The sequence below is a fragment of the Ambystoma mexicanum genome, chromosome 12, assembly GCF_040938575.1.
Source record: "Ambystoma mexicanum isolate Mex_15411 chromosome 12, UKY_AmexF1_1, whole genome shotgun sequence".
NCBI lineage: Eukaryota > Metazoa > Chordata > Amphibia > Caudata > Ambystomatidae > Ambystoma > Ambystoma mexicanum.
The window spans coordinates 867133810-867160840 of NC_090936.1; positions in this window are offsets into that span (position 1 = coordinate 867133810).

Consider the following 27031-nt stretch of genomic DNA (forward strand, 5'->3'; position numbering starts at 1 on the left):
GTGAAGCCCTTGTGCGGGTCCGTTTCGACAAAGCTCCTTTCGACAGAGAAACCCTTTCAAGGATGATTTCTCCCTTTGAGTTGGTGGGACCAATCAACTCGTAAGCCACCTGGATACCATTCTCGGAGCTGGTTAGGATTAACCAGGGGGGAGGACACCAGCTTGTGTGCTTGACGACAGCTACTCGAACTGAAGTGACTCCATTTTGTCCGCGTTTTCCAATGATCCCGTGCAGTGCAAGATCCCCCGACATCCTCCCTCATGTCCCAACGACTGAGGCTCAGGAATAGTGAGATCTGCAGGAACTGCCAGGAACCAACGTCTTCAGCTGCAGCCTTTGCTTCATACTAAGGTACTGTTGCAACCCGATTGAGAGAACACATCACTCGCTGTGAAAGTTCGTGGAACTTTCCCAACTTGCAGGCCTAATCAGCTTGTGACCCAACATATGATTCTTTTTCGTACAAACTACTTCTGAGAACTTTGGCAAAAACTTTACCGTTTACTTCAAGACCTACTCTTTCCTATCCAATACACTAGTCCATTGACTTTGGCCTAGGCCTATTGACTTGAATCGAGTCCTCTTGTGAACTAAAGCTATTTGCACTGCCTAAGAAAGTATTTTTGATCTATTCTATTAACTTGTGCTTTGCCCTCATATTTGAAAGTGACTGAAATGGTATTTTGCTCCTATTTCAGGGAAGCCTAATTTACTCAGAAACTAATTGGTTTGGTGTTGAAGTTTATTTGTGTATGATATTAAGTTGCCTCCTTATAGTGAATGTTTTCTAAACGATTGTGTAATAATTAATAAGTGTTTTACCAAGAAACCTTGAGTATAAGTGTCTACTTGAACCACTGTGATTGTAAGACCTCTGTGTAACATCCTTGAACTGCTCACATTCCCTCTTGAGATAAGCCTGGCTGCTCAACTCGCTACCATAAAACTGTGTATTACAGACTTATACCAAAGGTTGGTTTTGTTTACAACTGTAGTCCGAATTGCATGTGGTGGTCCCAGAGGGTACTGCATGCAATTCTGCCTAAAAGTCACAGACACATTAAAGGCATGTTTGGCTGTGTCACCACTGAAACATCATAGTGTGACAAATCCCTTCCCCACATAAACCAGTACAGCATTTACCTGCTCTCACTCGTCCCGTGTCACTCCATACCACACCACAAGCTGAAAACACAGACATACCCAGGTAGAGCTGCAAATACAACACTCTCCATTGTAGCTGGTTCTGTGTCAAAAGCCCAATCCTGTCACGTGTCACAACCAAATTCTGTTTATTGTGGATGAATAGCAAGGTGACTGTGGACCTTTGCAGGAGATCTATAGGGCTACCAAGGATGATGCTTACACATCAGACATTGGGAAGGTCTTGCAAGCACCTCATGCATGTCTGAGCAGACACTCCAAGAGGGGGGTCCAAACACACGGCTGACTAGACATGCACAACTCGAGCACTTAAGCATTTGCATGGGCAGCCAAGATGTGAACATGGGACTGCCAATTCTGAATTACATTTCATGCTGTTTCCAAAAATGTCCTAAACATGCAAAAAACAAGGGGGGTCGTGTGAGTCCCTATGTCAGACATTAGTCCTGGTTATGAGAGACTTACCCAGAGTCTTTATCTCACTATCTTTCACAGAGGAGAAATATCTAAAACATATCAGTCTTTGTCCTGCCCCAGTCCAGGGGAATTACGGCTAAGCAATTCCACTCTGAAAAAGAGTACCAACAGCAATCCCAGACAAGTGTTTCGGTCTGGTTGGACCTCATCAGTAGGGTGGAGCTCTGCCTCTCTAAAAATAGTGAGCAAGGGGTCCACGTCTGGATTCCATTAGTAACTTAGGATGAGACCCAAAGTTACTTAAATATGCGAAAAACAAGAAGGGTCCCTGGAGTCCCTTTGCTGGACATTAGTTGTGGTTATGAGAGACTTACTCAGATTCTTTAGCCCACTAACTTTCACAGAGGAGAAATATCTAAAACATATCAGTCTTTGTACTGCCCTAGGGTAGTCCAACAATTAAATTCTAAGCAATTCTCCTCTGAACAAGAGTACCAACAGCAACCTCAGACACGTGTTTCGTTCTAGTTGGACCTCATCAGTAGACTGGAGTTTTGTATCTCTAAGAATAGTGAGCAAGGGGTCCAGGTCTCAATTCCCCTAGTAACTTAGAGTGAGACTCAATATAGTCTCACTCTAGTGAGAACAACTATAAAAAACTTAAAAAAGATCCTACCAACATGTTGAAATCAAAAATACAAGAAATGACAAAGTTTGCAGAGGAAAGAAACTGGATTACAAACAAAGAAGAGGCTTTCCTTAACACCACCGAGGGGAGGATACCGGCATTTTACGCCCTACCTAAAATTCATAAAGACAGGACCTCTCCTCCAGGGAGACCTATCGTCTCAGGATGCGGCTCCATACTAGAACCCCTGTGCAAATTCATTGAATTTTTCCTAAAACCATTATGCCAGAATACACCGACACATCTCAAGGACACTATGACGACCATTACTATTTTTGAAAACCAGCCCTTTGACCCCACCAATGAAGAAATAGTCACCATGGATATCAAGAGCCTGTACACCAGCATCCCCCAGGAACAAGCAGTGGAATGCATAAGACAACACCTAGCCCTACACATGACTCAGAGGAGAATCCCGGCCAACTTTATATCTGAACTACTGGACTTCACGCTAACTAACAACTACTTCTCATTCAATTACATTTTCTACCAACAGACATGCGGAACTGCCATGGGCGCAGCGTTCGCACCCAGCCTAGCCATAATCTTTATGGCCGAATACGAGAAGACCTTTATACTCAGTGATGCCAACCCATTCCACAACAACATCCGCCTCTGGTATCGATATATCGATGATGCATGGCAATAAACAAGAAATGGACAATTTCCTTATCTGGCCCAACAATCAAACACAAGAAATCCAATTTACGATGAGCCACAATAACGAGAAAATCAACTTCTTAGATCTCAACATAATGGCCTCGGACGGCAAACTAACATGCTCTATTTTCAAAAAAGAGACAGATCGCAACACCACACTGCACTACAGGAGTAATCATCCCAAAAGCCTCTGGGATAATTTACCTTATGGACAATTCCTCAGAATCAGACGCAACTGCACTGACACGAAGGACTTCAAGAAGCATGCATCAGAACTTCAACATAAACTTGAAGACAGAGGTTACCCTACTAAATTACTCAAGGACACCAACAAAAGAGCACTCTACACACCCAGAGAAGTGTTATTGGTTCCTAAGATCCGCAATCACGACACAGAAGACCCCATGGCATGCGTCACTACCTTTAACGCCAACACATCCAAACTCAGAGGCATCATCAAAAAACTTTGGCCCATAGTCCAGCTAAGCTTGCCAGAAGAACCCTTACCTAGAATGGCTCTGAAGAGATCCAAAAATCTCAAAGATCTCTTAACCCATGCTAGAAATAAACTCAAGGACTCTAGATCTACTCTGTGGAATATGCGGGAAATCCGCGGACACCATCCCTGCGGGAGCTGCTCAGTTTGCAGTCAAACCAAAAAACTACGATCCTTCCCGTTAGACGGCAAAGAATGGGAAATCCGTCACTTTTCCAATTGCAAGACACCCAATGTCATTTATCTCATTGAATGCCCCTGCCATCTGAGATACATAGACCAAACATCAAGGCCAGTGAACAAAAGAATAGGGGAACATAAGTCCAGAATAAGATGTAAAACTCATAATGCACCTCTGGTCTCACATTTTCTTGAATTCCAACATAATTGTGACTCCTTCCAATGGTGGGTAGTATACAAAGTGACGGACTGTTCTAATATCACCAATGCTCTCAATTTCAAAGAAGCCTGGTGGATATTCAAGCTACAGACCATTTCTCAGGGAACTTGCATCACTTGAATATCTGTAATCACAATAATTCCCCCCCTTGTTTTGTCCACTCCTCTATCCGAGCATTTTAACATGCAGCTCTCCTGCAGGCGATTATCCCGCAGAGTGCAGACTAAGTGTTAATCCGAGTCCATATTTCCCCGGAGACCCGCCGCCTCCGGCTGAGCGCATGCGCTAGGATCAGACACTAACTCCGCACGCATGCGCCCTTTAAATAACTCGCACAGCTCCTTCCCAGTCGTACGCGAGCTCCACTACTGTGCGGATCCAACGCACGCTATCCGAGCCCTGCCTCGAGGTGAGTCCACCATAACCTGACAAAGGCCCCCGATTCTTACAGGTATACCTTCCCCTGTAGCTGGCAACCAATAATACAAGGTTTCTCTGTTTTTTGTCTCCTCCTCTCACCCTGCAGCTTCGGTCATAGAGCTCCTCTACCACACAGACAGGAACTGATCTCCTGCCTCCGAGACTCCTAGCACACCGAGGGACCTCTGCAGCACCAAGTCCTGCTTTGCCAAAGCAACCAGGTACCCCCAGAGAGCCTCTCATACCACTAACCACATGTAGGCGTTTTTAGCTATATATTTGACTAAACCCACTTAATGTGCTCTTTCAGATTGCACTCCAGTGAACATCCTGCATCCCTCGGCTAGCGGGCCACCATTTTGTTTACCATGAGTACTCCAACCAACATCTCATACACCTAAACCTCCGAATGCAAGGTCAGTGCCGGGGACTGGAGGGTCCTTCTCAGAGTATAGCCTCTCACAGGCTGTTTTAATATTCACATTTATGGTCCACTTTCTGGAACATACAACAATGTCTTTTATATTGTGTTTTAATCATAGGGAGACCTGCTTGATCTGGCCCCAGAAGAAGGCTGCCACCCTTTTACAGCCGAAACGTCCCACGTCATCACGTCTGGCCCTTACATCATACAGACCTATGACCTGAATCTTTACTACCACCTTAATGTTGACGTCGCCTCTCAGCAGACCCTATTTTTTAGGTTTCTTGATGCAAATAACACTGTACTGTGCAAATATGGGTTGTAACTGTGACAAGACATTGGGCCTCATTACAACCCAGGCGGTAAGTTACCGCCTGGGCCGTGACTTTACCACCATGGTGTAAACTACGTTTACGCCATGGTGGTTGGCGGACTTACCGCCCCATTCCGAGTTTGGCGGGGCGGTAAGTCCCCAATCCCCATTTACCCTTCCCCATTCCCATTTTTGCCCCATAGGGCATAATGGGAGTGGGGAAGGCGTTAATTACGCCACCGTAAATTACGGTGGCGTAATTAACTCCATGGTCCCTTAGCGCCATGGATTTTAACACCTGCTAAAAGCAGGTGTTAAATCCGCCATGGCGCTAAGGGACCTCGTACTCAGGCGGTAAGGGTCGGCGCTGTTTACGCCGCCATAAAACCCTTACCGCCTGAGTCGTAATGAGGCCCATTATTAGGTTAACAAATAGGAAGTAATATTTGGTAACACTGCACACAGGCAATTCAACACAGTACTAGTATAGGAGTGTGGAGGTAACACCCTATACTAATCCTACAAACGTGCCGTTTTGGAAACGTAGGCACATTGTTATAAAGTCACTTTTTGAATTCTGCACTGTATAAACCATAACAGGCTTAATTTAGTGACCTCCTGTCACCAGTGGACATGTAATGCTATGCAATGATGCACTATACATTGTTAACATATATGTCCAATACTGTTTACACAACTCACCGAGCTGGTGACCAGGTTAATTGTTGATTGTTTATTCTTTTCCATGTGTAATTTTTTCAGCCATCAATATTGAATTATCTATGCTGAAATATGCGACCTAAGTAAATAAAGGTCTCAACAACTGTTTTTTTCAGTTTCTCCAGAATTTGGTTTTTGTACTTTCCTCTTATGATGCATACTTATGAAGATGGATTAAACATAATATGGATATGTGTTAGAATATTTCACTACAGCAAACTACTGTAGCTTAAATGTATGAGGTCAGGACTACCCCCCTGTACTAAATAAGTTGCCGGATAAGGGGCCTCATGAGGAGGAATTTGTGGAGATGATAGCGAAAGATGCACATACTGTTCTTTAACATCATGGGTGGCATCATGGGTGATGGGGGCTGGGGTGCCCATGTGGAGGGGCCTGCCTGCAGGGTGGCATCATGGGTGATGGGGGCTGGGGTGGGAGTGTCCCATGTGGAGGGGGCTGCCTGCAGGGTGGAGTCACAGGTGATAGGGCTGGGGCGTCCCATGTGGTGTGGGCTGCCTGCAGGGTGGCGTCATGGGTGATGGGGGCTGGTGTAGGGGGTGTCCGATGTGCAGCGGGCTGCCTGCAGGGTGGCATCATAAGTGACAAGGGCTGGGGTGTCCCATGTGGAGGGGGCTGCCTGCATGGTGGCATCATGGGTGATGGGGCTGGGGTGGGGTGTCCCATGTGGCGGGGGCTGCCTGCAGGGTGGCATCATGGGTGACAGATGATGGGTGCTGGGGTGTCCCATGTGGAGGGGTCTGCCTGCAGGGTGGTGTCACGGCTGATGGGGCTGGGGTTTCCCATGTGGAGGGGGCTGCCTGCAGGGTGGCGTCATGGGTGCTGGGGGCTGGGAGTGTCCCATGTGGAGGGGCCTGCATGCAGGCTGGAGTGATGGAGGCTGGGGTGTCGGTGTCCAAGGAGGGTTCTGCTTCCAGTGGATTTGTGCGGGTATTGTGGGTTGTTTTGGAGCGATTAGGCTGCGGGCAGGGTATGCAATGAGTTTTCAGGTGATTTGGCTGTGGTGTGTCCGGGATATGCAATGAGTTTTCATGCGATTTGGCTGAGGTGCGTCCGGGGTATGCAATGAGTTTTCACGTGACTTGGCTGGGGTGCGTCCGCGTTACTCAATGAGTTTTCACGCGATTTGGCTGGCGTACGTCCAGAGTACGCAATGAGTTTTCACGCAATTTGACTGGGGTGTGTCCGGGGTACATGATGAGTTGTCAAGCGATTTGGTTTGGGTGCGGGCAGGGTATGCGATGAGTTTTCATGTGATTTGTCTGGGGTGCCTCCGGGTTACGAGATGAGTTTTCACGCAATTTGGCTTGTGTGCATCGGGGGTAAGCAATGAGTTTTCACATGATTTGGCTGGGGTGCATCCGGGGTACACAATGAGTTTTCAGGCGATTTGGCTGGGGAGCATCCGTGATACACAATGAGTTTTCACGTGATTTGGCTGGGGTGCGTCCGTGGTACACAATGAGTTTTCACACGATTTGGCTGTGGTGCGTCCGGGATACACAATGAGTTTTCATGCGATTTGGCTGGGGTGCGTCTGCGGTACGCAATGAGTTTTCAAGCGACTTGGCTGGGGTGCGTCCGGCTAACTCAATTAATTTTCATGCGATTTGGCTGGGGTGCCAGCCGGATACGCAATGAGTTTTCGCGCAATTTGTCTGGGATACGTCCAGGGTACGCAATGAGCTTTCACGCGATTTGACTGGGGTGCGTCCGGGGTACATGATGAGTTGTCATGCGATTTGGCTTGGGTGCGGGCAGGTTACGCGATGAGTTTTCATGCGATTTGCCTGGGGTGCATCCGGGGTACGAGATGAGTTTTTACTCAATTTGGCTTGTGTGCATCCAGGGTACGCAATGAGTTTTCACGTGATTTAGCTGGGGTACACAAAGAGTTTTCACACGATTTGGCTGGGGTGCGTCCGAGGTACGCAATGCGTTTTCACGTGATTTGGCTGTGGTATGGTTGGGGTACACAATGAGTTTTCAGTCGATTTGGCTGGGGAGCATCCGTGATACACAATGAGTTTTCACGTGATGTGGCAGGGGTGCGTCCGTGGTATGCAATGAGTTTTCACACGATTTGTCTGGGGTGCGGGCGGGGTACGCGCAGAGTTTTTATGCGATGTGGCCTAGGTGCGGGCAGGGTACGCAATGAGTTTTCATGCGATTTGTCTGAGGTGCGTCCGGAGTACGAGATGAGTTTTCACGTGATTTGGCTGGGGTGCGTCCAGGGTACGCAATGAGTTTTCACGTGACTTGGCTGGGGTGCCGGCGGGGTATGCGATGAGTTTTCATGTGATTTGTCTGGGGTACATCCAGAGTATGCAATGAGTTTTCACGCAATTTGACTGGGGTGCGTCCGGGGTATGTGATGAGTTGTCACGCGATTTGGCTTGGGAGCGGGCAGGATACGCAATGAGTTTTCATGTGATTTGTCTGGGGTGCATCCGGGGTACGAGATGAGTTTTCACGCAATTTGGCTTGTGTGCATCCGGGGTATGTGATGAGTTTTCAAGTGATTTGGCTGGGGTGCGGCTGGGGTACACAATGAGTTTTCACACGATTTGGCTGGGGTGCGTCCGGGGTACACAATGAGTTTTCACGTGATTTGGCTGTGGTATGGGCGGGGTACGCAATGAGTTTTCAGTCGATTTGGCTCAGGAGCATCCGTGATACACAATGAGTTTTCACGTGATTTGGCTGGGGTGCGTCCATGGTATGCAATGAGTTTTCACACAATTTGGCTGGGGTGCGGGTGGGGTATGTGCAGAATTTTCATGTGATTTGGCCTGGGTGCAGGCAGGGTACGCGATGAGTTTTCATGCGATTCGTCTGAGGTGTGTCTGGGGTACGAGATAAGTTTTCACGTCATTTGGCTGGGGTGCGTCCAGGGTACACAATGAGTTTTCACGTGATTTGGCTGGGGTGCATCCGGGGTACGTGATGAGTTTTCACATGATTTGGCTGGGGTGGAGGCGGAGTACGTGCAGAGTTTTCATGCTATTTGTCTGGAGTGCGTCCGGGTTACTAGATGAGTTTTCACGTCATTTGGCTGGGGTGCGTCCGGGGTACACAATGAGTTTTCACGCGATTTGACTTGGGTGCGTCCGGGATACGTGATATGTTTTCACGTCATTTGGCTGGGGTGCGTCCAGGGTACACAATGAGTTTTCACACGATTTGGCTGGGTTGAGGCGGAGTACGTGCAGAGTTTTCACGTGATTTGGCTTGGGTGCAGGCAGGTTACGCAATGAGTTTTCATGTGATTTGTCTGAGGTGCGTCTCGGGTATGAGATGAGTTTTCACGTCATTTGGCTGGGGTGCATCCGGGGTACGTGATGAGTTTTCACATGATTTGGCTGGGTTGCGTCCAGGGTACGCAATGAGTTTTCACGCGATTTGGCTGGGGTGCCAGAGGGGTACGCGATGAGTTTTCACGCGATTTGTCTGGGGTACGTCCAGAGTACGCAATGAGTTTTCACGCAATTTGACTGGGGTGCTTCCGGGGTATGCGATGAGTTGTCATGCGATTTGGCTTGGGTGTGGGCATGGTACGCAATGAGTTTTCATGCGATTTGTCTGGGGTGCGTCCGGGGTACGAGATGAGTTTTCACGTCATTTGGCTGGGGTGCGTCCGGGGTACACAATGAGTTTTCACACGATTTGGCTTGGGTGCAGGCGAAGTACGTGCAGAGTTTTCATGTGATTTGGCCTGGGGCAGGCAGGGTACGCGATGAGTTTTCATGCGATTTGTCTGAGGTGCGTCCGGGGTACGAGATTAGTTTTCACGTCATTTGGCTGGGGTGCGTCCAGGGTACACAATGAGTTTTCACGTGATTTGGCTGGGGTGCATGCGGGGTACGTGATGAGTTTTCACACGATTTGGCTGGGGTGCAGGCAGAGTACATGCAGAGTTTTCATGCGATTTGGCTGGGGTGCGTCCGGGGTACACAATGAGTTTTCACACGATTTGGCTGGGGTGCGTCCGGGGTACACAATGAGTTTTCACGTGATTTGGCTCTGGTATGGGCGGGGTACGCAATGAGTTTTCAGTCGATTTGGCTCAGGAGCACCCGTGATACACAATGAGTTTTCACGTGATTTGGCTGGGGTGCGTCCATGGTATGCAATGAGTTTTCACACAATTTGGCTGGGGTGCGGGTGGGGTATGTGCAGAATTTTCATGTGATTTGGCCTGGGTGCAGGCAGGGTACGCGATGAGTTTTCATGCGATTTGTCTGAGGTGTGTCTGGGGTACGAGATAAGTTTTCACGTCATTTGGCTGGGGTGCGTCCAGGGTACACAATGAGTTTTCACGTGATTTGGCTGGGGTGCATCCGGGGTACGTGATGAGTTTTCACATGATTTGGCTGGGGTGCAGGCGGAGTACGTGCAGAGTTTTCATGCTATTTGTCTGGAGTGCGTCCGGGTTACGAGATGAGTTTTCACGTCATTTGGCTGGGGTGCGTCCGGGGTACACAATGAGTTTTCACGCGATTTGACTTGGGTGCGTCCGGGATACGTGATATGTTTTCACGTCATTTGGCTTGGGTGCGTCCAGGGTACACAATGAGTTTTCACACGATTTGGCTGGGTTGAGGCGGAGTACGTGCAGAGTTTTCACGTGATTTGGCTTGGGTGCAGGCAGGGTACGCAATGAGTTTTCATGTGATTTGTCTGAGGTGCGTCTGGGGTATGAGATGAGTTTTCACGTCATTTGGCTGGGGTGCATCCGGGGTACGTGATGAGTTTTCACATGATTTGGCTGGGGTGCGTCCAGGGTACGCAATGAGTTTTCACGCGATTTGGCTGGGGTGCCAGCGGGGTACGCGATGAGTTTTCACGCAATTTGTCTGGGGTACGACAAGAGTACGCAATGAGTTTTCACGCAATTTGACTGGGGTGCTTCCGGGGTATGCGATGAGTTGTCATGCGATTTGGCTTGGGTGTGGGCAGGGTACGCAATGAGTTTTCAGGAGATTTGGCTTGGGTGCATCCGGGATACGTGATATGGTTTCACGTCATTTGGCTGGGGTGCGTCCAGGGTACACAATGAGTTTTCACACGATTTGGCTGGGGTGTAGGCGGAGTACGTGCAGAGTTTTCACGTGATTTGGCTTGGGTGCAGGCAGGGTACGCGATGAGTTTTCATGCCATTTGTCTGAGGTGCGTCTGGGGTATGAGATGAGTTTTCACGTCATTTGGCTGGGGTGCGTCCGGGGTACACAATGAGTTTTCACACGATTTGGCTTGGGTGCAGGCGGAGTACGTGCAGAGTTTTCATGTGATTTGGCCTGGGGCAGGCAGGGTACGCGATGAGTTTTCATGCGATTTGTCTGAGGTGCGTCCGGGGTACGAGATTAGTTTTCACGTCATTTGGCTGGGGTGCGTCCAGGGTACACAATGAGTTTTCACGTGATTTGGCTGGGGTGCATGCGGGGTACGTGATGAGTTTTCACACGATTTGGCTGGGGTGCAGGCAGAGTACATGCAGAGTTTTCATGCGATTTGGCTGGGGTGCGTCCGGGGTACACAATGAGTTTTCAGGAGATTTGGCTTGGGTGCGTCCGGGATACGTGATATGGTTTCACGTCATTTGGCTGGGGTGCGTCCAGGGTACACAATGAGTTTTCACACGATTTGGCTTGGGTGCGGGCAGGGTACGCGATGAGTGTTCATGCCATTTGTCTGAGGTGTGTCTGGGGTATGAGATGAGTTTTCACGTCATTTGGCTGGGGTGCGTCCGGGGTACACAATGAGTTTTCACGTGATTTGACTGGGGTGCATCTGGGGTACGTGAAGAGTTTTCACATGATTTGGCTGGGGTGCAGGCAGAGTACGTGCAGAGTGTTCACGTGATTTGGCTTGGGTGCGGGCAGGGTACGCAATGAGTTTTCATGCGATTTGTCTGAGGTGCATCTGGGGTATGAGATGAGATTTCACGTCATTTGGCTGGGGTGCGTCCGGGGTACACAATGAGTTTTCACACGATTTGGCTTGGGTGCAGGTGGAGTACGTGCAGAGTTTTCATGTGATTTGGCCTGGGGAAGGCAGGGTACGCAATGAGTTTTCATGCGATTTGTCTGAGGTGCGTCCGGGGTACGAGATTAGTTTTCACGTCATTTGGCTGGGGTGCGTCCAGGGTACACAATGAGTTTTCACGTGATTTGGCTGGGGTGCATGCGGGGTACGTGATGAGTTTTCACACGATTTGGCTGGGGTGCAGGCAGAGTACATGCAGAGTTTTCATGCGATTTGGCTGGGGTGCGTCCGGGGTACACAATGAGTTTTCAGGTGTTTTGGCTTGGGTGCGTCCGGGATACGTGATATGGTTTCACGCCATTTGGCTAGGGTGCGTCCAGGGCACACAATGAGTTTTCACACGATTTGGCTGGGGTGTAGGCGGAGTACGTGCAGAGTTTTCACGTGATTTGGCTTGGGTGCGGGCAGGGTACGCGATGAGTTTTCATGCCATTTGTCTGAGGTGCGTCTGGGGTATGAGATGAGTTTTCACGTCATTTGGCTGGGGTGCGTCCGGGGTACACAATGAGTTTTCACGTGATTTGACTGGGGTGCATCTGGGGTATGTGAAGAGTTTTCACATGATTTGGCTGGGGTGCAGGCAGAGTACGTGCAGCGTGTTCACGTGATTTGGCTTGGGTGCGGGCAGGGTACGCGATGAGTGTTCATGCCATTTGTCTGAGGTGCGTCTGGGGTATGAGATGAGTTTTCACGTCATTTGGCTGGGGTGCGTCCGGGGTACACAATGAGTTTTCACGTGATTTGACTGGGGTGCATCTGGGGTACGTGAAGAGTTTTCACATGATTTGGCTGGGGTGCAGGCAGAGTACGTGCAGAGTGTTCACGTGATTTGGCTTGGGTGCGGGCAGGGTACGCGATGAGTTTTCATGCGATTTGTCTGAGGTGCATCTGGGGTATGAGATGAGATTTCACGTCATTTGGCTGGGGTACGTCCGGGGTATGCGATGAGTTTTCACGTGATTTGGCTTGGGTGCATCTGGGGTACACAATGAGTTTTCACGTCATTTGGCTGGGGTGCGTCCGGGGTACACAATGAGTTTTCACGCGATTTGACTTGGGTGCGTCCGGGATACGTGATATGTTTTCACGTAATTTGGCTGGGGTGCGTCCAGGGTACACAATGAGTTTTCACACAATTTGGCTGGGTTGAGGCGGAGTACGTGCAGAGTTTTCACGTGATTTGGCTTGGGTGCAGGCAGGGTACGCAATGAGTTTTCATGTGATTTGTCTGAGGTGCGTCTGGGGTATGAGATGAGTTTTCACGTCATTTGGCTGGGGTGCGTCCGGGGTACACAATGAGTTTTCACACGATTTGGCTTGGGTGCAGGCGGAGTACGTGCAGAGTTTTCATGTGATTTGGCCTGGGGCAGGCAGGGTACGCGATGAGTTTTCATGCGATTTGTCTGAGGTGCGTCCGGGGTACGAGATTAGTTTTCACGTCATTTGGCTGGGGTGCGTCCAGGGTACACAATGAATTTTCACGTGATTTGGCTGGGGTGCATGCGGGGTACGTGATGAGTTTTCACACGATTTGGCTGGGGTGCAGGCAGAGTACATGCAGAGTTTTCATGCGATTAGGCTGGGGTGCGTCCGGGGTACACAATGAGTTTTCAGGAGATTTGGCTTGGGTGCATCCGGGATACGTGATATGGTTTCACGTCATTTGGCTGGGGTGCGTCCAGGGTACACAATGAGTTTTCACACGATTTGGCTGGGGTGTAGGCGGAGTACGTGCAGAGTTTTCACGTGATTTGGCTTGGGTGCGGGCAGGGTACGCGATGAGTGTTCATGCCATTTGTCTGAGGTGCGTCTGGGGTATGAGATGAGTTTTCACGTCATTTGGCTGGGGTGCGTCCGGGGTACACAATGAGTTTTCACGTGATTTGACTGGGGTGCATCTGGGGTACGTGAAGAGTTTTCACATGATTTGGCTGGGGTGCAGGCAGAGTACGTGCAGAGTGTTCACGTGATTTGGCTTGGGTGCGGGCAGGGTACGCGATGAGTTTTCATGCGATTTGTCTGAGGTGCATCTGGGGTATGAGATGAGATTTCACGTCATTTGGCTGGGGTGCATCCGGGGTACACAATGAGTTTTCACACGATTTGGCTTGGGTGCAGGTGGAGTACGTGCAGAATTTTCATGTGATTTGGCCTGGGGAAGGCAGGGTACGTGATGAGTTTTCATGCGATTTGTCTGAGGTGCGTCCGGGGTACGAGATTAGTTTTCACGTCATTTGGCTGGGGTGCGTCCAGGGTACACAATGAGTTTTCACGTGATTTGGCTGGGGTGCATGCGGGGTACGTGATGAGTTTTCACACGATTTGGCTGGGGTGCAGGCAGAGTACATGCAGAGTTTTCATGCGATTTGGCTGGGGTGCGTCCGGGGTACACAATGAGTTTTCAGGAGATTTGGCTTGGGTGCGTCCGGGATACGTGATATGGTTTCACGCCATTTGGCTAGGGTGCGTCCAGGGTACACAATGAGTTTTCACACGATTTGGCTGGGGTGTAGGCGGAGTACGTGCAGAGTTTACATGTCATTTGGCTTGGGTGCGGGCAGGGTACGCGATGAGTTTTCATGCCATTTGTCTGAGGTGCGTCTGGGGTATGAGATGAGTTTTCACGTCATTTGGCTGGGGTGCGTCCGGGGTACACAATGAGTTTTCACGTGATTTGACTGGGGTGCATCTGGGGTATGTGAAGAGTTTTCACATGATTTGGCTGGGGTGCAGGCAGAGTACGTGCAGAGTGTTCACGTGATTTGGCTTGGGTGCGGGCAGGGTACGCGATGAGTTTTCATGCGATTTGTCTGAGGTGCATCTGGGGTATGAGATGAGATTTCACGTCATTTGGCTGGGGTGCGTCCGGGGTATGCGATGAGTTTTCACGTGATTTGGCTGGGGTGCATCTGGGGTACACAATGAGTTTTCACACGATTTGGCTGGGGTGCGTCCGGGGTACGCAATGAGTTCTCACGTGATTTGGCTGTGGTATGGGCGGGGTACGCAATGAGTTTTCAGTCGATTTGGCTCAGGAGCATCTGTGATACACAATGAGTTTTCACGTGATTTGGCTGGGGTGCGTCCATGGTACGCAATGAGTTTTCACACAATTTGGCTGGGGTGTGGGCGGGGTACGTGCAGAGTTTTCATGTGATTTGGATTGGGTGCGGGCAGGGTATGCAATGAGTTTTCATGCGGTTTGTCTGGGGTGCGTCCGGGGTACGAGATGAGTTTCAACGTCATTTGGTTGGGGTGCGTCCGGGGTACACAATTAGTTTTCACATGATTTGGCTGGGGTACATCCGGGGTACGTGATGTGTTTTCAAACGATTTGGCTTGGGTGGAGGCGGAGTACGTGCAGAGTTTTCATGTGATTTGGCTTGGGTGCGGGCAGGGTATGCAATGAGTTTTCATGCGATTTGTCTGGGGTGCGTCCGGGGTACGAGATGAGTTTTCACGTCATTTGGCTGGGGTGCGTCCGGGGTACACAATGAGTTTTCACGTGATTTGACTGGGGTGCATCTGGGGTATGTGAAGAGTTTTCACATGATTTGGCTGGGGTGCAGGCAGAGTACGTGCAGCGTGTTCACGTGATTTGGCTTGGGTGCGGGCAGGGTACGCGATGAGTGTTCATGCCATTTGTCTGAGGTGCGTCTGGGGTATGAGATGAGTTTTCACGTCATTTGGCTGGGGTGCGTCCGGGGTACACAATGAGTTTTCACGTGATTTGACTGGGGTGCATCTGGGGTACGTGAAGAGTTTTCACATGATTTGGCTGGGGTGCAGGCAGAGTACGTGCAGAGTGTTCACGTGATTTGGCTTGGGTGCGGGCAGGGTACGCGATGAGTTTTCATGCGATTTGTCTGAGGTGCATCTGGGGTATGAGATGAGATTTCACGTCATTTGGCTGGGGTACGTCCGGGGTATGCGATGAGTTTTCACGTGATTTGGCTTGGGTGCATCTGGGGTACACAATGAGTTTTCACGTCATTTGGCTGGGGTGCTTCCGGGGTACACAATGAGTTTTCACGCGATTTGACTTGGGTGCGTCCGGGATACGTGATATGTTTTCACGTAATTTGGCTGGGGTGCGTCCAGGGTACACAATGAGTTTTCACACAATTTGGCTGGGTTGAGGCGGAGTACGTGCAGAGTTTTCACGTGATTTGGCTTGGGTGCAGGCAGGGTACGCAATGAGTTTTCATGTGATTTGTCTGAGGTGCGTCTGGGGTATGAGATGAGTTTTCACGTCATTTGGCTGGGGTGCGTCCGGGGTACACAATGAGTTTTCACACGATTTGGCTTGGGTGCAGGCGGAGTACGTGCAGAGTTTTCATGTGATTTGGCCTGGGGCAGGCAGGGTAGGCGATGAGTTTTCATGCGATTTGTCTGAGGTGCGTCCGGGGTACGAGATTAGTTTTCACGTCATTTGGCTGGGGTGCGTCCAGGGTACACAATGAATTTTCACGTGATTTGGCTGGGGTGCATGCGGGGTACGTGATGAGTTTTCACACGATTTGGCTGGGGTGCAGGCAGAGTACATGCAGAGTTTTCATGCGATTAGGCTGGGGTGCGTCCGGGGTACACAATGAGTTTTCAGGAGATTTGGCTTGGGTGCATCCGGGATACGTGATATGGTTTCACGTCATTTGGCTGGGGTGCGTCCAGGGTACACAATGAGTTTTCACACGATTTGGCTGGGGTGTAGGCGGAGTACGTGCAGAGTTTTCACGTGATTTGGCTTGGGTGCGGGCAGGGTACGCGATGAGTGTTCATGCCATTCGTCTGAGGTGCGTCTGGGGTATGAGATGAGTTTTCACGTCATTTGGCTGGGGTGCGTCCGGGGTACACAATGAGTTTTCACGTGATTTGACTGGGGTGCATCTGGGGTACGTGAAGAGTTTTCACATGATTTGGCTGGGGTGCAGGCAGAGTACGTGCAGAGTGTTCACGTGATTTGGCTTGGGTGCGGGCAGGGTACGCGATGAGTTTTCATGCGATTTGTCTGAGGTGCATCTGGGGTATGAGATGAGATTTCACGTCATTTGGCTGGGGTGCATCCGGGGTACACAATGAGTTTTCACACGATTTGGCTTGGGTGCAGGTGGAGTACGTGCAGAATTTTCATGTGATTTGGCCTGGGGAAGGCAGGGTACGTGATGAGTTTTCATGCGATTTGTCTGAGGTGCGTCCGGGGTACGAGATTAGTTTTCACGTCATTTGGCTGGGGTGCGTCCAGGGTACACAATGAGTTTTCACGTGATTTGGCTGGGGTGCATGCGGGGTACGTGATGAGTTTTCACACGATTTGGCTGGGGTGCAGGCAGAGTACATGCAGAGTTTTCATGCGATTTGGCTGGGGTGCGTCCGGGGTACACAATGAGTTTTCAGGAGATTTGGCTTGGGTGCGTCCGGGATACGTGATATGGTTTCACGCCATTTGGCTAGGGTGCGTCCAGGGTACACAATGAGTTTTCACACGATTTGGCTGGGGTGTAGGCGGAGTACGTGCAGAGTTTTCATGTCATTTGGCTTGGGTGCGGGCAGGGTACGCGATGAGTTTTCATGCCATTTGTCTGAGGTGCGTCTGGGGTATGAGATGAGTTTTCACGTCATTTGGCTGGGGTGCGTCCGGGGTACACAATGAGTTTTCACGTGATTTGACTGGGGTGCATCTGGGGTATGTGAAGAGTTTTCACATGATTTGGCTGGGGTGCAGGCAGAGTACGTGCAGAGTGTTCACGTGATTTGGCTTGGGTGCGGGCAGGGTACGCGATGAGTTTTCATGCGATTTGTCTGAGGTGCATCTGGGGTATGAGATGAGATTTCACGTCATTTGGCTGGGGTGCGTCCGGGGTATGCGATGAGTTTTCACGTGATTTGGCTGGGGTGCATCTGGGGTACACAATGAGTTTTCACACGATTTGGCTGGGGTGCGTCCGGGGTACGCAATGAGTTCTCACGTGATTTGGCTGTGGTATGGGCGGGGTACGCAATGAGTTTTCAGTCGATTTGGCTCAGGAGCATCTGTGATACACAATGAGTTTTCACGTGATTTGGCTGGGGTGCGTCCATGGTACGCAATGAGTTTTCACACAATTTGGCTGGGGTGTGGGCGGGGTACGTGCAGAGTTTTCATGTGATTTGGATTGGGTGCGGGCAGGGTATGCAATGAGTTTTCATGCGGTTTGTCTGGGGTGCGTCCGGGGTACGAGATGAGTTTCAACGTCATTTGGTTGGGGTGCGTCCGGGGTACACAATTAGTTTTCACATGATTTGGCTGGGGTACATCCGGGGTACGTGATGTGTTTTCAAACGATTTGGCTTGGGTGGAGGCGGAGTACGTGCAGAGTTTTCATGTGATTTGGCTTGGGTGCGGGCAGGGTATGCAATGAGTTTTCATGCGATTTGTCTGGGGTGCGTCCGGGGTACGAGATGAGTTTTCACGTCATTTGGCTGGGGTGCGTCCGGGGTACACAATGAGTTTTCACGCGATTTGGTTTGGGTGCATCCGGGATACTTGATATGTTTTCACGTCATTTGGCTGGGGTGCGTCCAGGGTACGCAATGAGTTTTCACGCGACTTGGCTGGGGTGCATCCGGGTTACTCAATGAATTTTCACGCGATTTGGCTGGGGTGCCGGCGGGGTACGCAATTAGTTTTCATGCGATTTGTCTGGGGTACGTCCAGAGTACGCAATGAGTTTTCACGCGATTTTACTGGGGTGCGTCCAGGGTATGTAATGAGTTGTCACGCGATTTGGCTTGGGTGCGGGCAGGGTACGCGATGAGTTTTCATGTGATTTGTCTGGTGTGCATTCGGGGTACGAGATGGGTTTTCATGCAATTTGGCTTGTGTGCATGCGGGGTATGCGATGAGTTTTCACGTGATTTGGCTTGGGTGCGTCTGGGGTACACAATGAGTTTTCACGCGATTTGGCTTAGGTGCATCCTGGACACGTGATATGTTTTCATGTCATTTGGCTGGGGTGCGTCCAGGGTACACAATGAGTTTTCAAACGATTTGGCTGGGGTGCAGGCAGAGTACATGCAGAGTTTTCATGTGATTTGGCTTGGGTGCGGGCAGGGTACGCAATGAGTTTTCATGCGATTTGGCTGGGGTGCGTCTGGGGTACACAATGCGTTTTCACATGATTTAGCTGGGGTGTATCCGGGGTACGTGATGAGTTTTCACATGATTTGGCTTGGATGTGGCAGGGTATGCAATGAGTTTTCATGCGATTTGTCTGAGGTGCGTCCGGGGTACGAGATGAGTTTTCACGTCATTTGGCTGGGGTGCATCCAGGGTACACAATGAGTTTTCACGCGATTTGGCTTGGGTGCGTCCTGGATACGTGATATGTTTTCACGTCATTTGGCTGGGGTGCGTCCAGGGTACACAATGAGTTTTCAAACGATTTGGCTGGGTGCAGGCAGAGTACGTGCAGAGTTTTCATGTGATTTGGCTTGGGTGCGGGCAGGGTACGCAATGAGTTTTCATGTGATTTGTCTGAGGTGCGTCTGGGGTGTGAGATGAGTTTTCATGTCATTTGCCTGGGGTGCGTCCGGGGTACACAATGCGTTTTCACATGATTTAGCTGGGGTGTATCCGGGGTACGTGATGAGTTTTCACATGATTTGGCTGGGGTGCAGGCGGAGTACGTGCAGAGTTTTCACGTGATTTGGCTTGGGTGCGGCAGGGTATGCAATGAGTTTTCATGCGATTTGTCTGGGGTGCGCCCGGGGTACAAGATGAGTTTTCACGTCATTTGGCTGGGGTGCGTCCGGGGTACACAATGAGTTTTCACGCGATTTGGCTTGGATGCGTCCGGGATACGTGATATGTTTTCACGTCATTTGGCCTGGGTGCGTCCAGGGTACACAATGAGTTTTCACACGATTTGGTTGGGGTGCAGGCGGAGTACGCGCAGAGTTTTCACGTGATTTGGCTTGGGTGCGTGCAGGGTATGTGATGACTTTTCAGGCGATTTGTCTGAGGTGCGTCTGGGGTATGAGATGAGTTTTCACGTCATTTGGCTGGGGTGCGTCCGGGGTACGCAATGAGTTTTCACGCGACTTGGCTGGGGTGTGTCCGGGTTACTCAATGAATTTTCACGCGATTTGGCTGGGGTTCCAGCGGGGTATGCAATGAGTTTTCACACGATTTGTCTGGGGTACGTCCAGAGTACGCAATGATTTTCACGCGATTTGACTGGGGTGCGTCCGGGGTATGTGATGAGTTGTCACGAGATTTGGCTTGGGTGCGTCCGGGGTATGCGATGAGTTTTCATGTGATTTGGCTGGGGTGCATCTGGGGTACACAATGAGTTTTCACACGATTTGGCTGGGGTGCGTCCGGGGTACGCAATGAGTTCTCACGTGATTTGGCTGTGGTATGGGCGGGGTACGCAATGAGTTTTCAGTCGATTTGGCTCAGGAGCATCTGTGATACACAATGAGTTTTCACGTGATTTGGCTGGGGTGCGTCCATGGTACGCAATGAGTTTTCACACAATTTGGCTGGGGTGTGGGCGGGGTACGTGCAGAGTTTTCATGTGATTTGGCTTGGGTGCGGGCAGGGTATGCAATGAGTTTTCATGCGATTTGTCTGGGGTGCGTCCGGGGTACGAGATGAGTTTTCACGTCATTTGGCTGGGGTGCGTCCGGGGTACACAATGAGTTTTCACGCGATTTGGCTTGGCAGCGTCCGGGATACTTGATATGTTTTCACGTCATTTGGCTGGGGTGCATCCAGGGTACGCAATGAGTTTTCACGCGACTTGGCTGGGGTGCATCCGGGTTACTCAATGAATTTTCACGCGATGTGGCTGGGGTGCCGGCGGGGTACGCAATGAGTTTTCATGCGATTTGTCTGGGGTACATCCAGAGTACGCAATGAGTTTTCACGCGATTTTACTGGGGTGCGTCCAGGGTATGTAATGAGTTGTCACGCGATTTGGCTTGGGTGCGGGCAGGGTACGCAATGAGTTTTAATGTCATTTGTCTGGTGTGCATTCGGGGTACGAGATGAGTTTTCATGCAATTTGGCTTGTGTGCATGCGGGGTATGCGATGAGTTTTCACGTGATTTGGCTTGGGTGCGTCTGGGGTACACAATGAGTTTTCACGCGATTTGGCTTGGGTGCATCCTGGACACATGATATGTTTTCATGTCATTTGGCTGGGGTGCGTCCAGGGTACACAATGAGTTTTCAAACGATTTGGCTGGGGTGCAGGCAGAGTACATGCAGAGTTTTCATGTGATTTGGCTTGGGTGCGGGCAGGGTACGCAATGAGTTTTCATGCGATTTGGCTGGGGTGCGTCTGGGGTACACAATGCGTTTTCACATGATTTAGCTGGGGTGTATCCGGGGTACGTGATGAGTTTTCACATGATTTGGCTTGGGTGTGGCAGGGTATGCGATGAGTTTTCATGCGATTTGTCTGAGGTGCGTCCGGGGTACGAGATGAGTTTTCACGTCATTTGGCTGGGGTGCATCCAGGGTACACAATGAGTTTTCACGCGATTTGGCTTGGGTGCGTCCTGGATACGTGATATGTTTTCACATCATTTGGCTGGGGTGCGTCCAGGGTACACAATGAGTTTTCAAACGATTTGGCTGGGTGCAGGCAGAGTACGTGCAGAGTTTTCATGTGATTTGTCTGAGGTGTGTCTGGGGTGTGAGATGAGTTTTCATGTCATTTGGCTGGGGTGCGTCCGGGGTACACAATGCGTTTTCACATGATTTAGCTGGGGTGTATCCGGGGTACGTGATGAGTTTTCACATGATTTGGCTGGGGTGCAGGCGGAGTACGTGCAGAGTTTTCACGTGATTTGGCTTGGGTGCGGCAGGGTATGCAATGAGTTTTCATGCGATTTGTCTGGGGTGCGCCCGGGGTACAAGATGAGTTTTCACGTCATTTGGCTGGGGTGCGTCCGGGGTACACAATGAGTTTTCACGCGATTTGGCTTGGATGCGTCCGGGATACGTGATATGTTTTCACGTCATTTGGCCTGGGTGCGTCCAGGGTACACAATGAGTTTTCACACGATTTGGTTGGGGTGCAGGCAGAGTACGTGCAGAGTTTTCACGTGATTTGGCTTGGGTGCGTGCAGGGTATGCGATGAGTTTTCAGGCGATTTGTCTGAGGTGCGTCTGGGGTATGAGATGAGTTTTCACGTCATTTGGCTGGGGTGCGTCCGGGGCACGCAATGAGTTTTCACGCGACATGGCTGGGGTGTGTCCGGGTTACTCAATGAATTTTCACGCGATTTGGCTGGGGTTCCAGCGGGGTATGCAATGAGTTTTCACACTATTTGTCTGGGGTACGTCCAGAGTACGCAATGATTTTCACGCGATTTGACTGGGGTGCGTCCGGGGTATGTGATGAGTTGTCACGCGATTTGGCTTGGGTGCGGGCAGGGTACGCGATGAGTTTTCATGTGATTTGTCTGGGGTGCATCCGGGGTACGAGATGAGTTGTCACGCAATTTGGCTTGTGTGCATCTGGGGTATGCAATGAGTTTTCACGTGATTTGGCTGGGGTGCATCTGGGGTACACAATGAGTTTTCACACGATTTGGCTGTGGTATGGGCGGGGTACGCAATGAGTTTTCAGTCGATTTGGCTCAGGAGTATCGGTGATACACAATGAGTTTTCACGTGATTTGGCTGGGGTGCGTCCATGATACTCAATGAGTTTTCACACAATTTGGCTGGGGTGCGGGCCGGGTACGTACAGAATTTTCATGCGATTTGTCTGAGGTGCGTCTGGGGTATGAGATGAGTTTTCATGTCATTTGGCTGGGGTGCGTCCAGGGTACACAATGAGTTTTCATGTGATTTGGCTGGGGTGCATCCGGGGTACATGATGAGTTTTCACACGATTTGGCTGGGGTGCAGGCGGAGTACGTGCAGAGTTTTCATTTGATTTGGCTTGGGTGTGGGCAGGGTACGCGATGAGTTTTCATGCGATTTGTCTGGGGTGCGTCCGGGGTATGAGATGAGTTTTCACGTCATTTGGCTGGTGTGCGTCCGGGGTACACAATGAGTTTTTACGCGATTTGGCTTGGGTGCGTCCGGGATACGTGATATGTTTTCACGTCATTTGGCTGGGATGCGTCCAGGGTGCACAATGAGTTTTCACACGATTTGGCTTGGGTGCGGGCAGGGTACGCGATGAGTTTTCGGGCGATTTGTCTGAGGTGCGACTGGGGTATGAGATGAGTATTCACGTCATTTGGCTGGGGTGCCTCTGGGGTACACAGTGAGTTTTCACACGGTTTGGCTGGGGTGCAGGCGGAGTACGTGGAGAGTTTTCACGTGATTTGGCTTGGGTGCGGGCAGGGTACGCGATGGGTTTTCATGCTATTTGTCTGAGGTGCATCTGGGGTATGAGATGAGTTTCCACGTCATTTGGCTGTGGTGCGTCTGGGGTACACAATGAGTTTTCACATGATTTGGCTGGGGTGCAGGCGGAGTACTTGCAGAGTTTTCACGTGATTTGGCTTTGGTGCGTCCAGGGTACGAGATGAGTTTTCACGTGATTTGGCTGTGGTGCGGGCGGGGTATGCTATGAGTTGTCACGTCATTTGGTTGGGGTGTGTCCGGAGTATGCGATGAGTTTTCACACAATTTGGCTTGGGTGCATCTGGGGTACGTGATAAGTTTCACGTCTTTTGCTTGGGGTGCCTACGGGCTAGACAATGAGTTTTCATGCGATTTGGCTAGGGTGCGCCCGGGGTACATGATGAGTTTTCAAGTGATTTGTCTTGGGTGCGGGCAGGGTACGTGATGAGTTTTCACGTGATTTGGCTGTGGTGCGGGCGGGTTATGTAATGAGTTGTCACGTCATTTGGCTGTGGTGTGGGCGGGTTACGCGATGAGTTGTCACGTCATTTGGCTGGGGTGCTTCGGGAGTACGCAATGAGTTTTCACACAATTTGGCTTGTGTGCGCCCAGGTACGTGATGAGTTTTCACATCATTTGACTGGGGTGCGTCTGGGGTACGCAATGAGTTTTCACGCGATTTGGCTTTGGTGCGTCTGGGATACGTGATATGTTTTCACGTCATTTGGCCTTGGTGTGTCCGGAGTACACAATGAGTTTTCACGTGATTTGGCTGGGGAGCGTCTCGGGTACGTGATGAGTTTTCACACGATTTGGCTGGGGTGCGGGCAGAGTACGTGCAGAATTTTCACATGATTTGGCTTGGGTGTGGGCAAGTTACGCGTTAGGTTTTCATGCAATTTGGCTGGGGTGCGTCCAGGGTACGAGTTGATTTTTCACTTGATTTGGCTGTGGTGCGGGCAGGGTATGCAATGAGTTGTCACGTCATTTGGCTGGTGTGCGTCCGGAGTACGCAATGAGTTTTCACGCAATTTGGCTTGGGTGCGTCTGGGGTACGTGATGAGTTTTCATGTCATTTGGCTGGGGTGCGTACGGGTACACAATGAGTTTTCACGCGATTTGGCTGGGGTGCGTCTGGGGTACGTGATGAGTTTTCAAACGATTTGGCTTGGGTGCGGGCAGTGTATGTGATGAGTTTTCATGCGATTTGTCTGGGGTGCGTCCGGGGTGTGAGATGAGTTTTGACGTGATTTGCCTGTGGTGCAGGTGGGTTATGCGATGAGTTGTCACGTCATTTGGCTGGGGTGCGTCCGGAGTACACAATGAGTTTTCACGTGATTTGGCTGGGGTGCGTCTGGGGTACGTGATGAGTTTTCACACGATTTGGCTGGGGTGCGGGCAGAGTACGTGCAGAATTTTCACATGATTTGGCTTGGGTGTGGGCAAGTTACGCGTTAGGTTTTCATGCAATTTGTCTGGGGTGCGTCCAGGGTACGAGACGATTTTTCACTTGATTTGGCTGTGGTGCGGGCGGGGTATGCAATGAGTTGTCACGTCATTTGGCTGGTGTGCGTCCGGAGAACGCAACGAGTTTTCACGCAATTTGGCTTGGGTGCGTCTGGGGTACGTGATGAGTTTTCATGTCATTTGGCTGGGGTGCTTCGGGAGTACGCAATGAGTTTTCACACAATTTGGCTTGTGTGCGCCCAGGTACGTGATGAGTTTTCACATCATTTGACTGGGGTGCGTCCGGGGTACGCAATGAGTTTTCACGCGATTTGGCTTTGGTGCGTCCGGGATACGTGATATGTTTTCACGTCATTTGGCCTTGGTGTGTCCGGGGTACACAATGAGTTTTCACGTGATTTGGCTGGGGTGCGTCTGGGGTACGTGATGAGTTTTCACACGATTTGGCTGGGGTGTGGGCAGGTTACGCGTTAGGTTTTCATGCAATTTGTCTGGGGTGCGTCCAGGGTACGAGATGATTTTTCACTTGATTTGGCTGTGGTGCGAGCGGGGTATGCAATGAGTTGTCACGTCATTTGGCTGGTGTGCGTCCGGAGTACGCAATGAGTTTTCACGCAATTTGGCTTGGGTGCGTCTGGGGTACGTGATGAGTTTTCATGTCATTTGGCTGGGGTGCGTACGGGTACACAATGAGTTTTCACGCGATTTGGCTGGGGTGCGTCTGGGGTACGTGATGAGTTTTCAAACGATTTGGCTTGGGTGCGGGCAGTGTATGTGATGAGTTTTCATGCGATTTGTCTGGGGTGCGTCCGGGGTGTGAGATGAGTTTTCACGTGATTTGCCTGTGGTGCAGGCGGGTTATGCGATGAGTTGTCACGTCTTTTGGCTGGGGTGCTTCGGGAGTACGCAATGAGTTTTCACACAATTTGGCTTGTGTGCGCCCAGGTACGTGATGAGTTTTCACATCATTTGACTGGGGTGCGTCCGGGGTACGCAATGAGTTTTCACGCAATTTGGCTTGGGTGCGTCTGGGGTACGTGATGAGTTTTCATGTCATTTGGCTGGGGTGCGTACGGGTACACAATGAGTTTTCACGCGATTTGGCTGGGGTGCGTCTGGGGTACGTGATGAGTTTTCAAACGATTTGGCTTGGGTGCGGGCAGTGTATGTGATGAGTTTTCATGCGATTTGTCTGGGGTGCGTCCGGGGTGTGAGATGAGTTTTCACGTGATTTGCCTGTGGTGCAGGCGGGTTATGCGATGAGTTGTCACGTCTTTTGGCTGGGGTGCTTCGGGAGTACGCAATGAGTTTTCACACAATTTGGCTTGTGTGCGCCCAGGTACGTGATGAGTTTTCACATCATTTGACTGGGGTGCGTCCGGGGTACGCAATGAGTTTTCACGCGATTTGGCTTTGGTGCGTCCGGGATACGTGATATGTTTTCACGTCATTTGGCCTTGGTGTGTCCGGGGTACACAATGAGTTTTCACGTGATTTGGCTGGGGTGCGTCTGGGGTACGTGATGAGTTTTCACACGATTTGGCTGGGGTGCGGGCAGAGTACGTGCAGAATTTTCACATGATTTGGCTCGGGTGTGGGCAGGTTACGCGTTAGGTTTTCATGCAATTTGTCTGGGGTGCGTCCAGGGTCCGAGATGAGTTTTCACTTGATTTGGCTGTGGTGCGGGCGGGGTATGCAATGAGTTGTCACGTCATTTGGCTGGTGTGCGTCCGGAGTACGCAATGAGTTTTCACGCAATTTGGCTTGGGTGCGTCTGGGGTACGTGATGAGTTTTCATGTCATTTGGCTGGGGTGCGTACGGGTACACAATGAGTTTTCACGCGATTTGGCTGGGGTGCGTCTGGGGTACGTGATGAGTTTTCAAACGATTTGGCTTGGGTGCGGGCAGTGTATGTGATGAGTTTTCATGCGATTTGTCTGGGGTGCGTCCGGGGTGTGAGATGAGTTTTCACGTGATTTGCCTGTGGTGCAGGCGGGTTATGCGATGAGTTGTCACGTCTTTTGGCTGGGGTGCTTCGGGAGTACGCAATGAGTTTTCACACAATTTGGCTTGTGTGCGCCCAGGTACGTGATGAGTTTTCACATCATTTGACTGGGGTGCGTCCGGGGTACGCAATGAGTTTTCACGCGATTTGGCTTTGGTGCGTCCGGGATACGTGATATGTTTTCATGTCATTTGGCCTTGGTGTGTCCCGGGTACACAATGAGTTTTCATGTGATTTGGCTGGGGTGCGTCTGGGGTACGTGATGAGTTTTCACACGATTTGGCTGGGGTGCGGGCAGAGTATGTGCAGAATTTTCACATGGTTTGGCTCGGGTGTGGGCAGGTTACGCGTTAGGTTTTCATGCAATTTGTCTGGGGTGCGTCCAGGGTACGAGATGAGTTTTCACTGGATTTGGCTGTCGTGCGGGCGGGGTATG